This window comes from Belonocnema kinseyi, chromosome 2 (genome assembly GCF_010883055.1).
Source record: "Belonocnema kinseyi isolate 2016_QV_RU_SX_M_011 chromosome 2, B_treatae_v1, whole genome shotgun sequence".
Taxonomy (NCBI): Eukaryota; Metazoa; Arthropoda; class Insecta; order Hymenoptera; family Cynipidae; genus Belonocnema; species Belonocnema kinseyi.
This window is the reverse complement of record NC_046658.1, coordinates 48,014,128-48,026,161: the sequence shown is the minus strand read 5'-3', so window position 1 is coordinate 48,026,161 and position 12,034 is coordinate 48,014,128.

Sequence of the window (12,034 nt, the reverse complement as noted above, 5' to 3'; positions counted from 1 at the left end):
CTGTCCCTCTGAAATCAGTGCAAGTATATATATATATACAGGGTGTCCCGCAAGAACTGTAGTTACTTTGGTTGGGAGGTGGGCGGGGGGGATGCACAACAAAATAAAGAAAAAAGTCTCCAAAAGTTTGTTGGTCAGATGCTTATTCTGGGCACAACAGAGGGTACAAATTGTATGTACGTGCGAGCATGTGTGTGAAACGGTAGCAGGAAACGGTAATTGAATCAGGGGGAAGGGAAATAAAAATTAAGTGGTGGTAGATGGAAAGAAGGAATTGTGTATAAAAGAAAAAGACGGAACAATGGCGAGGAGAATCAAGATATCAAAAGTAGTGGTGGATGTTGTATGCGTGTATTAAAGAAGAGGAGAAGCGAAAGGATGGAGAACAATAAAGAAATCGGCATGAAAAAGGACGAGTGGCTGTTGCTGTTAGGGAAGACCTGAATACGTGGACTGCGAAAGAAGGGATGGATAATTTAAAGAATTAGTGTGGGATACTGATAAGTAGGTCTTTATAAAATACTCAAAACATAAAGAAACTGATCGGGTAGTTAGCTATCTGAGAAGGAAACTACCTGAGTTTCAATAAATTAAGCATAGAGTACTCTCCGTGTAGTGGCATTAACATGTGGTAGCCTGAAACGTGGTAGGCAGAAACAGGAAGTAAAGCTGGAAGAGAAATTGAAAATGGGAAGTAATAAAAACGAGGAGATAAGAAGTATGGAAAAGTTGAGACAGAGAGAAGAAGATGCGGCGTTAGGAGAGGTTGGTCGGTCGATTAATGCATGAAATATCAATACAGTATGAAAGACAATGTATATGGAAAAGAGAAAGAGCAAAAGAATAGTAAGGAAGGAAAGACACAAGATGAAATAAAGTTACATGGCAGTAGTAGAGGAAGCGGTAACTGGAGGGAGGGAGTAGGAAGTGATAAACAGGGGAAGAAGAGGAAGAAAGGACATACAAAATAAGTTTGAGATTAGAAAGTGGACGAAGTTTTTAAAGGATATGTTAGGGCATGTGGAAGATTGAGTGAAGGAAAAAATGCGGTAGCGCGAAACGAGAACGACGAAAACGAGAATAATAGAGAAGAGTTGAATCAGGAAGTTGCAAAGCTAGTGAGAAACAAGACGAGAGCGAAGGAAGACTTCGAAATTAAAACACTGAAATATAGAGGATCATTGGTGGATGAAGAAATGTGTAGGATATGGAAACCCGGTTTAAAAGGTGGAGGGTGGCTTAAATAATATAACACAGGGCTTGTAGTGCCGTTGATTAAGAAATGAAAATGAAAGAGTGTGTAGGAATACAAGCGCATCATAGTCATTTTGTTGGGATATAAAATGTATGCGGAATTGCTCAGAAGGAGGCTGAAAAGACAGATGGAAGAAAATGGGAGTATATCACTCAGCTAAACTGATTTTGGGAAAGGGATGAGACCACAGATAACATCCACGTACTCAACTGTATAGTCAATAGGAACCCAGGGCGGAAGAAAGTAAAAGTAGATCCTGTATTCGTCGATTTAGAGACAACATTTCAATGAGTTAACAGGTAGATGTTATGGAATGAAATGAAAGAGAGATGAGCAGACAATTATTAAATAAAGAGAATAAAAGAAATATTTGTTTAGCCTAAGATAAGAATGAATATGAAAGAAAAGAAAGAAATTCTGCAGGGGAAGGTGGCTCAGGCAAAGGTATCGCTTAAACCCGCATCTATGTATGTATTGTCCTTCTAGCAGACTTAGTGGAGAAGATTGGGATAAGAAAAAGGTCCAAAGAGGACAAGAGGATAAGAGTTTCAGAGTGTGGGTGTTCGATGTGTTAGTATCGTCAGTGTTAAGCTATAGAGTGAACATTTGGGGATGAGAGATAAGAAAAGAGGTTTGAATCTGCTATGCAACTAAGGGATGAGAGTGGCATTAAAGAAGGAAAAAGATTACGGTAAGGCAAGCAGAGGTAAGTTAAAAAAATCGCGAAACTAAGGTTTATCGGCTGGTATAGAACAGTTGAGAGACAAAAATGACCAGCGTACCAGAAGAAGATTAACAATGAGATCAAATAAAATACAGTAGTGAGATTCAGAATAGGCGAGGGTGTAAGAGCATGGTAATATTAGACGCATAAAGAAGAAAATCTGCGTAGAGTGTATAGGTATGAACAGGACAAATGGTTGCATGTGTTGGTGTGGTTTACAGGCGACAAAGGAGATAACGAGTGCATGGAAGAGAGAGTGAAGAGGACTCAAAACTTAAATTTTCAATTGCTTCCAAAAAAGGAGAATTAGGAAGTAGTGTTGCGGGAAAGAATCCTATTCTGAGATTAAAAGTCGTAAGTTATTCATAAGTAATCATCAAGTCGTAAGTATAACATGGTTCTTTAAACTTTCCAGTTATTTTTGTAATTAAATGACATTCTTAAATTATTACAAAGCAGTGCTACCGCAAAGAAAAAGAATTCCAATTATAACATTATTTGCCAATTTGTATACAAAATTTGTGTATAACAATTAAATATATCAATAAGCAAATTATTTGCATTCTCGGAATTTTTATGCATAAATTCAATACAATATAAAATTCACCTAAGCAGTTCATGAAGAGTAAAAAATGTGAATTTTTATATCTTGCATGAAAATTTTTGTAATGAAAAAATAATTAGAAAACAGTTCTGAATAGCTCTTCATTATTCATCTTGAACCTAGAGCTCTTTGTGTAATTCCAATTTAAACTGTCAAATGAACCATCACCTGAAATCAAAACTGAGACAAAGTTGAAGTTATAGGCCTACAAAAAATTGATTTAAAGCCTATTAATACTTTAATTAGGACATTCCCCAGTCTAACCCACTGCCAGGCTACATGTTAAAGTCGAGTAGTGTACGAGGTAAGGTTGGTTAGGTTACGGGGTAATTTCAGCTAGGATACAGGTTAAAATCAGGTAGAGTATGAGATAAAATCGGCTAGGGGAAAAAGTACAACGGACGGACGGACACCGGACTGAAAGTATAAGGGTTTCTGTCCGGGGCTATGAAAACGCAAAAGCCACCTTCACATGTTCTCTTTTCAGTTTATTCTAATTTCCACAAAACAATATAATTCTCAGCATACTCTTATTATTTTTATTATAAATATATTTGATCAATTTCAATACCATTGTGAATAATATTCTCGTCAGATATCTCTTTATTTTTTGTATTCTACCAGTGATCGAACGATTTATCGTAGAAAGAGTATTTTGCTCGCTTTGCACATGAAAGAATCTGATCAATAACATAGAATGAAGCATAACTGAATTTGTTATCGAAGATAGGTAGATGGATTTCCTACAGTTTATCAAGTGTATGTTAATGGCAGCATTCCAAGCACGTTTGGTGGAAATAATGAAAGTGTCGCAAAGGTTGCGAAACTATATAAGAAAAGGGAGTAGACGAGAGTGAACTAGAGCGAAGAGAAAAGAATACAAGTGAGAAAGACTTGAGAAAAAGAATAAAGATATGAAGTCAGAATAAGGAAAAGATTTTATGGCGCTATTTTCAAAAGAAACGTGCCATTTGGTTCAATACCATAGTTTCAAGGAATCTGAAAGATACGTCAAAAGACTTTGTAGAGATTTGTGTATGCTTGTATTAAAAAGGATCTCTTTTTAATATAATGTTACTCAAGGGATCATGTTATAGACGGATAAATCCCCAAGTCTATGGGAAAAATCGAAAACTGTAAATTTAATAGGACGGTTTAAAAAGATGATTTACAATTTTAAGAAACTTTTTGTTATCGTTTTTAGTCTTACGTTACTACTGTTGATAAGAAAATCATTGGATTTTAATCAACATATAAACTATTGTAACAATAATAAGATATGTTATCGGATTTCATCAGACATCGATTATTTTAAACAAATCTTATTTCACTTTGAAAAATAAATATACGATTTTGAAGAACTTAATGTTGAATTAGTGTTTTTATGTCGGCAATTATTATACTTTAAGAAAAATGCAATGGTTTGATATTATTCATAAAACTTACACCTTCTAAATTACAAATAAAAAGCATTAGGAGTGGAATTGTGAGAATCACCCTTACAATTTTTAAAAATGTAATGTAAAATCACAGTACTAAAAATTTATTAATGTCAAATCAAAATCTCTGAAAATTAACAATGTGAAACTATTGTAATCAAAATTGATCAAATTCTCCCTAAAACTACTTAAAATCAAAAATGTATAAATGGGTTATCAAAATTTACTCCATATAAATAAATCATCTAATTGAAATGTCAAGCCATTTGGCATTCAATATCTCCAGATTTTTCAACTTTTATTTAAATACGAAAATTCTTAACTCAACTTTTCACAGGCATACAAATCCAGTATTGCGTTATGCAATTTTGTGCAAATTCATTAACTATATTTTAAAATAAATGTATGAGGTAAGATAGCTGAGACATACTTTGTGTCATATTCGTCATACCCTTAATATTCACATTAAAAGAATCATTTAATAGGCTGAAAAGCATTGCACGTTCGGAGTTCTGTCGCCCCAAATGGCACTTCGCAGAATTCTAATTTAATTTCTGCGATGCGGTCGGACCAGGTACCAATTGAATTCTCACCTGAAACTCAATTGAGTGCCCGCGATTGTCCTGGGATCGAACTATGCATGTCTATGAAGAAAATTGTTCACGTGGACGCATGTAGTCTTTTATATATAATAATACTCACTGGCTTTTCTGTGGTCATTTTATACTTACCTCTTTAATTTGACTTTAATCCAAGCGTAAAAGCTATCTATTTTACTCAAAGAGTGGATTTCAAAGCTAGATTTTAAAACTAAATCCTTAGATGTAAAGTATTTTTTGTACTTGCGACAAAGCTGACTTGGCATTTGACAAAGCATGTTGTTCCAACAACACTAGGTGCAGTATGGCACAGCGGATGTGGTCCGCCTTATGGAAACGAAAAATAATAATAATTATCGGATCACAAAAGGGGAATCGCAACACAGAATTGTAATAAAAGAGGATATACTTGAGATGTTTTCGACTGAAAAACATTGCATAACAAGCATAATCCCGCTCTATTATATTATCGCTAACATATATAGGTATTACTATTGTACATATTATCGTATTGTACGATGTTTACTAAATAAAAGGTGAAAATGATTCGAGTAAAATTTTTCATTTCTCCTCTTGAAATTCATGTACTTGGCTTAATACTTTATATAGTGTAAACCATTCTCGAATGTCTCCAATTCGAGAAATTTTTTTAACAATGTATTTGAGGCAAAGACTCTTTTGGGTCATTTGAGATTCTTAAATAGTGAAAGAGCATGCAATCTCTGGGATTTATTGACAAAAGTTTTTTATTGTGTTTGTACTTTTATATCTCATCTCCTCGCAGAATCAATAAAATGTGTTTCGAAATTCTGAAATTTTAGACATTACAACTCGACGCAGGACATCCGTTTCTGGCATGATAGTGTAAGCGGTGTATTTTTAATGCTAAGTTTTTTTTTAGATATTAGACATTTAGATATTTAGACAGTGGAAGTGTAAAGAAGGGTTTGTTTGTTAGATATTGATTGATAAATTGAGAGATAATGGCAAGGGGTTGACGCTATCCTTCGAGATCGAGGCAGATTTGCGTGCAAATTCAGGTTAGATTGATTTGAGGTTTGTAACAGGATGGAAGAACTGGGTTGTTCGGGTTGGTAGTAGCAGGGCGGGGCAGAAAGAGAGAAAGGAGAGACTGATAGAAGCAGCGGTATATAGAGACACGGAACGATAGAAGGCGGGAGCGTTTGTATTGGATTTTGGGCTAGTGGAAAAAGTACCAGTGAGGCAAAAACAGATTTTGATCAGAAAGTTTATAGTACATTGAAAGGGGAGAAAGAAAAGGAAGGCAAGCGGAAAGTATAGGAAAGGGATAGAAAAAGAGAGATTGGGAGCGAAAACCGTGTGATTGATTGAGACATTAATCAATAGAAAGAGAGCAGAGAGGGAAAGCAGTAAAGACAATGAAGAGATCAGTTCAAGCTTTAAATATCGAAAAATTTTTAGATCGCCACCGGAAAAACATGATTTTCTAGGGAAGTCGTTGGAACATGGACAAGAAAAGCAAGAAGAGACTGTTAAAAAGGTAGAGGGGTTGCAAGGTGGGTTACAAAATAGAAAACATCAAGCGGTAGTTTGGCGCTGGGGAGAGTGAAAACGAGGAGAAGTAAAGGCTGAGATAAATAGAACAAAGAATAGAAAAGAAAGAGAGAGAAGCAAGAAAAATAAACAAAGTGATAAAGGGTCTAAAATTCTAAGGAAAATTGCTAAAGCAAGGAGTGAAAAAAACACTAAACAGTTATTAATTCTAAGGTAGCGTTAGAAGAAGTTCGAAGTGTACAAAGAGAAAAACCAAAAGGGAAATGAATGTTTGGAGTGAAACTGAAAAGTTGGAACGAAAGAGGGAAGTGATGATAAAGAAGAGGGTGTTATGTGAAAGGTCGGAGATAATAGAGTATGATTTTAAATGGATAGTAAGCAAGATGGATAATGAGTTAAGAAATATATATTGAATGCCACTGGTGAGATTGGAACGAGGACAGGGAAGAGTTGGTAAAAAATAAGGTGTCGGAAAACTAGGAGAGAAAGAAACGTGAGATATAGAAATAAAAAATAACAGAAAACAAGAAGAGACGGGGAACGAAATTAGGGAAGATTGGATGATATGCTACTGGAATACAGCAGACTTGGAAAGAAAAGATAGGAAGTTTATGAGAAATTTGACAAAATGAGATGTGGTGTTATCGATGTGGACGTCTCTAGATAATTTGAAATTGGAAAGAGTAAGTGGAAGATGGCCAATAGGTGGCAAATGACAGGTTCAAAATGCAAAGAGAAAGAATAAAAGAAAGGCAGAAGAATGGGAGAAATACTGTTCAGTTTTTGGAGTATGTTCTGGTGAGTCTTCCCTATTGTTGCAATATTTAGTTTATTAGGAAATTTAGAGCTTCATATTTAATCGCAGTATTTGTGATCGGAGTGCAGCATATATGTTGGATATGTTTTTGAGGGTTCCTTGGTGCTTAAAAGATTGTTCTGTAGTGTCTGCATTCGACAGCTCTCGGGCAGCTAGTAATACGTATATCTAACGATAAGTACTTGTCCCGTGTGCAATTAATTAACCTCCAGAGGATCACCGGGCGCTGTTTTCTCTAAAAAGTGTGGCGTATTTCGTCACTTAGGGCCGGTTCCACCAACATCAGTTAAATCATTGCTTAACTGACAGCAGGTTAAATGAATGACACAGTTAAGTGTCCATTATCCTGTCGCGCGTTCCACTACGTTTTTGGAGGTCCCGGTTATTTAACCCGATAGTTGTTTCGAAATAACTCCTATTTTACTTTTAACCATTCGCGTGATTGGCCACTTGCCGGTCGAGTGAAAAGAAAAGCAATATGGCCGTGCGCGCCAAAGTCAAATAAGGTTCACTCCACTTTCGTGACCACACTAACATAAAAAAAGTGAAATTGTATCTGTTTTTTGATCGTGTTATACTTCTGTTTTATTCGTATTATCTGTGATAAGATTAATCAAAATAAAGTGAGACTGCCTAATTTTCTTCCTAATGCTCCTTCGATTTGATTCAACAGATCATTTACATAAGCTTTTATTAAGCGAAATCTCGTTTGCAGTCCCATGCCACTTTTCTGGAGGACTGTGTAAAATATTTGTCATGAAAGTTGACGGTGGCCGTGTGGTGGCGCCAGCTATGCAGTTGGCCTAGTATTCAAATATTGCACGGCAAAAGTGTTAAAAAAACTGTTTTTCGAATGAAAATAATTTTCTAATAGTTCTGGGTAAAAGATAATAATCTTATTTTAATCCTCAAAATATTTTCCTCGATTTTATAAATCATTTTTAACAACGTTTATTTTTTAGCTTGAAATAACTTTAGTTCATGTTTAATTTAAAAACAAGTATGATTAAAATTCCCTCTTAAACATTAGACTAAATTTCATAAAAATATTTATGAAGAAACAAATTTTTTTTAAATGATTTCATTAACATTAATTAAACTTTGTTGAGTATGTGTAATTTTAGTTCATTTTTTTAAACAACGATTTTTTAATTCTGCAAAATAAAAATAAACTGTCCTAAAATCTTCCAAAAGATAACTTTAAATTATCCTAATAATCAAGAGAATATTATTTGACTTTCTAAAAACATTTCCAAATTCATGAAACCTTCTCTTTTACAAAATTGAAAAAAATGTACATTTTTCTCCAAATTTCTATGATTATCAAATTAGTTTGGAAATACTTTGAAATCTTTTTAAAAAATCATCTGAAATTTTTCTGGGAATTTAAAGAAAACATTTATATTCTCTTGAAGTCTTCCGTAATTTTAATCCAGCTTCCTGTTTCAAAATCTTTAACGATCTACATTGAAAAAATTGAAGTTTTCACAATTTTAAAAATAACGTGGAATTGTTTGAATGTTTGAAAATATTTATTAAGCGTAATATAATTGTTTTGTAATTTTGATCCAATTTTCATTTAAAATCCCTTGTTTAAAATAAAGTAATCATTAAAAATGTTAACAGGAATCTGGGGACAATTTTATTGTTCTCCTGAAACCTTTAAAAATTCTTAAAAGGCTTCTCATTTTTTTTCTAAATCATCAAAAATGTACATTTCGTTTTAAATTTTTCGGAATCCTCTGATGAAAAAGGAGAAGGTTAGGTATGAAAAAGAAGAGGGAATAGACTCTTTAATTGAAAGGTTGAAGGGGTCCATTGAAAAGGTAAATGATGAGCTGGGTACTAATGAAGAAAGAGTAGGGGGGAAGAGAGGTTGGTGGGACGAGGAATGCTGGGAGAGTAAAGAGAGAATAAAAGAGTTTGTGAGCAAATGGAGAAGAGGGGAAATGGTGAAGGAGGAGTATAATAGGAGGAAAAAAGAACATGAGAAGATGCTGGAAATAAAAAGACAAAGGGAAATGAAAGAATATAAAGCAGAGGTAGAAAAAGTGATCAAAGAAGGTAAGGTGTAGGATGTGATAAATAAGGATAGCGGGGAGAGGAAGAACGTTAACGGATAAATAGAAATGGAGGAATGGACGGATTATTTCAAGGGTCTATTAGGGGGAGAGCAAAATAAGATCAAAGAGGAAAAGTGTGGGATGGTCCAAGGAGAAATAAAGGAAGGGAACGAGATAACAAGAGAAGAAGTGGATGAGGCAATAAATAGGTTAAAAAGAAACAAGGCGACGGGAGAAGATGGGATGGAGAACGAAGCGAATAAGTTTGCAGGAGAAGGGATTATGGATGGGATGTGGAAGATCTGCAACAAGGTATGGAAAGGGGAAGGTTAGCCGGAAGATTGGACGACGGGACTGGTGGTACCGCTTGTCAAGAAAGGGGAAGGAAAGAAGGTAAAGGAATACAGAGGGATCACTATCATGTCAGTCGGCTATAAAAAATATGCAGAAATCTTAAGAAAAAGGTTGTAAAGTCAGGTAGAACAAAAAGAAAGTATCCTACATAATCAGACGGGATTTAGAAAAGGGTTGGGAACTATAGACAACGTCTACGTACTTAACTATTTAGTTAACAGAAATTTGGGGAGAAAGAAAGGAAAACTAGTCACTTTGTTCATCGATTTCAAAGCAGCGTTTGACTCAGTGAACAGAAAAGTGCTATGGCAGGCAATGAAAGAGAGGGGTGTAGAGGAAAAGTTGGTGGAGAGGATAAAGGAAATTTTTACTGAAAACAGGATTAGGATGAAAATAGGAAAGAAAAAAGGGCAGGTTTTCTGGACAGGCCGAGGTCTAAGGCAAGGGTGCCCGTTGAGTCCGTTACTATTTAGTATCCTATTGGCAGACTTAGAGGAGAAGCTAAAGGAGAAAGGGAAAGGAGGAACGGTTTTAGGTAATAGCAAACTATACTCTCTTGCATACGCGGACGATGTAGTTCTATTAGCAGATGATGAGGGTGGGATGAACCTAATGATGAGGATCTTCGAAGAGTATGTGAGAACAATAAAGCTGACGGTGAACGTAGATAAGACAAAGGTGATGTGTTTCAGAAATAGAAAGAGCAAAATAAATTACGTTTGGAAGATGAACGAACAAAAAGTGGAAATTGTGGAAGAGTTCTGTTAACTAGGTTTTTGGTTTGAGGCAGAAGCGGGAACGAGCTGCAGGTGACGAAAAGAATTTAATGTGCGAGTAAAGTAATGGGCCAAGTATGGGGTATAGGAAAGAGAAGGTTCAAGAATGATTGAAGAATGAGGGTCTCGTTGTTTGATGCGTTGGTGTGGGCGGTGTTGGGTTATGGTGTGGAGATCTGGGGATGGAAGGAACATAGGAAAGTAGAGAGCATGCATGAGCGATTTCAGAGGTGATTAATGGGGGTTAGCTGGAGTTGCCCAGGATATATGTGAAAAGAAGAGTTAGGAAGAGAAAACATGGTTACTAGACAAATTAAGAGACCCTGGAGGTTTGAAGAGAAGCTAAAAAGGGGAGAGGGAAGTAGAATTGCACAAGCATGTTTCGGCGAAATTCGGAACAATGAAGCGAGAGGTAATGTGGGAAATTCAAAATGGGAGGAAGAAAGGAGAAAAATGAGAAGGGTGTGTAATATTCGAGAAGGGGTTATGGAGTGGCAGGACATAGAATTAGAGCTATTGGTTAAACAAGGAGAAGAGAGATGGACAAAGATTATAGATTCGAGGTACAATAGATGGTATATGATGGTCAAATGATTGACGGAACCAGAATATCTGCAAAAAATAAAAAAGGAAGAAAAATGAAGTAGGGTTGTACGGTTCAGAATGGGAGAAGGAGTGAGAACATGCAGATATTGGATGGATGAATAGGAAAATTTATGCAGAGTGTGTGGCTACAAAATGGAGTCTTGGGTACATGTATTGGAGAGATGTACAGGAGAGGAAGAGGGACAGTTGAATGTGGATGAGTGTGTAAGATGGATCTTGGATGGTAGTGGACACGGAGTGATGTGGATGAAAAAATTGAAAGAAGTAAGGGAAAGCAAGGGAGTAGGGCAGCGCCAAACGGGTGATTCTGAAAAGGGACAGTAGAAAACGAAAATTGTTTTCAATATCGTGGAAAATGCATTTTTTTATGGTAAGAGGAAACGGAATCCCTGGAAGCTCGCTCATTTTAGGAATTAATATAACTACTGTTACTATTGTTTATCCTGCGTAATGCGAAAGAGTTTAGTATAAGTAGTAGTAGTTAAGTTAGACTAAGAATGGAATTGTAAATATATGTACAGGGAGCGGAGGCCCTCAAACCCGTAAAAGGGAGAAATTAAATACATACATACTGAAACTTCTACAAATCAAAAAAAAAATAATCCGAAAAATTGTTTTGAATCTTTAAAAAAATTTTTTTCGACGTACTTTAAAATCTTCAAAACTTAAAATTAACCTTTTAAAATAATATCTGAAACTTTTTGAATTTTACTTTAACAGACATAATTTAAACATTCGACAAAAAAAATTATGATAAATAATTCAAAACTTAAATGCACTGATAGACGAGAATAAATCAATGAATAATGAATAAAATAGCAATTTGGAAATTACTTTGAAAACTTGGTTCCATTGTTGCGATTCCTTATTTAGAATAAGATCCTTTAGTTCATGTTTAATTTAAAAACAATTAGAATTTAAATTTCCTTTTTGCCCTAAATCTTAAGCTAAATTTTATGAAAAGAGTTATGCCGAAAAGCAATTTTATAAATGAATTCATTGAAATTAATTAAATTTATTTACATATTATAATCTTAGTTCATTTTTTAAACTTGAAAATATAGTAAGATATAATTTTTTATTATTTATTAAACAATGCGCAATATTCACAGTTAATATTAAAAATAAAATAATATTTTTAAAAGGAGACAAATTCTAAAACTCTACTTTATATAGAACAGCGTTGCCACAACACTACAGTTTGATATCGTCCCTTAAAATAGCATTTGCTATTACTTAATAATATTTAGATCATTTGGTG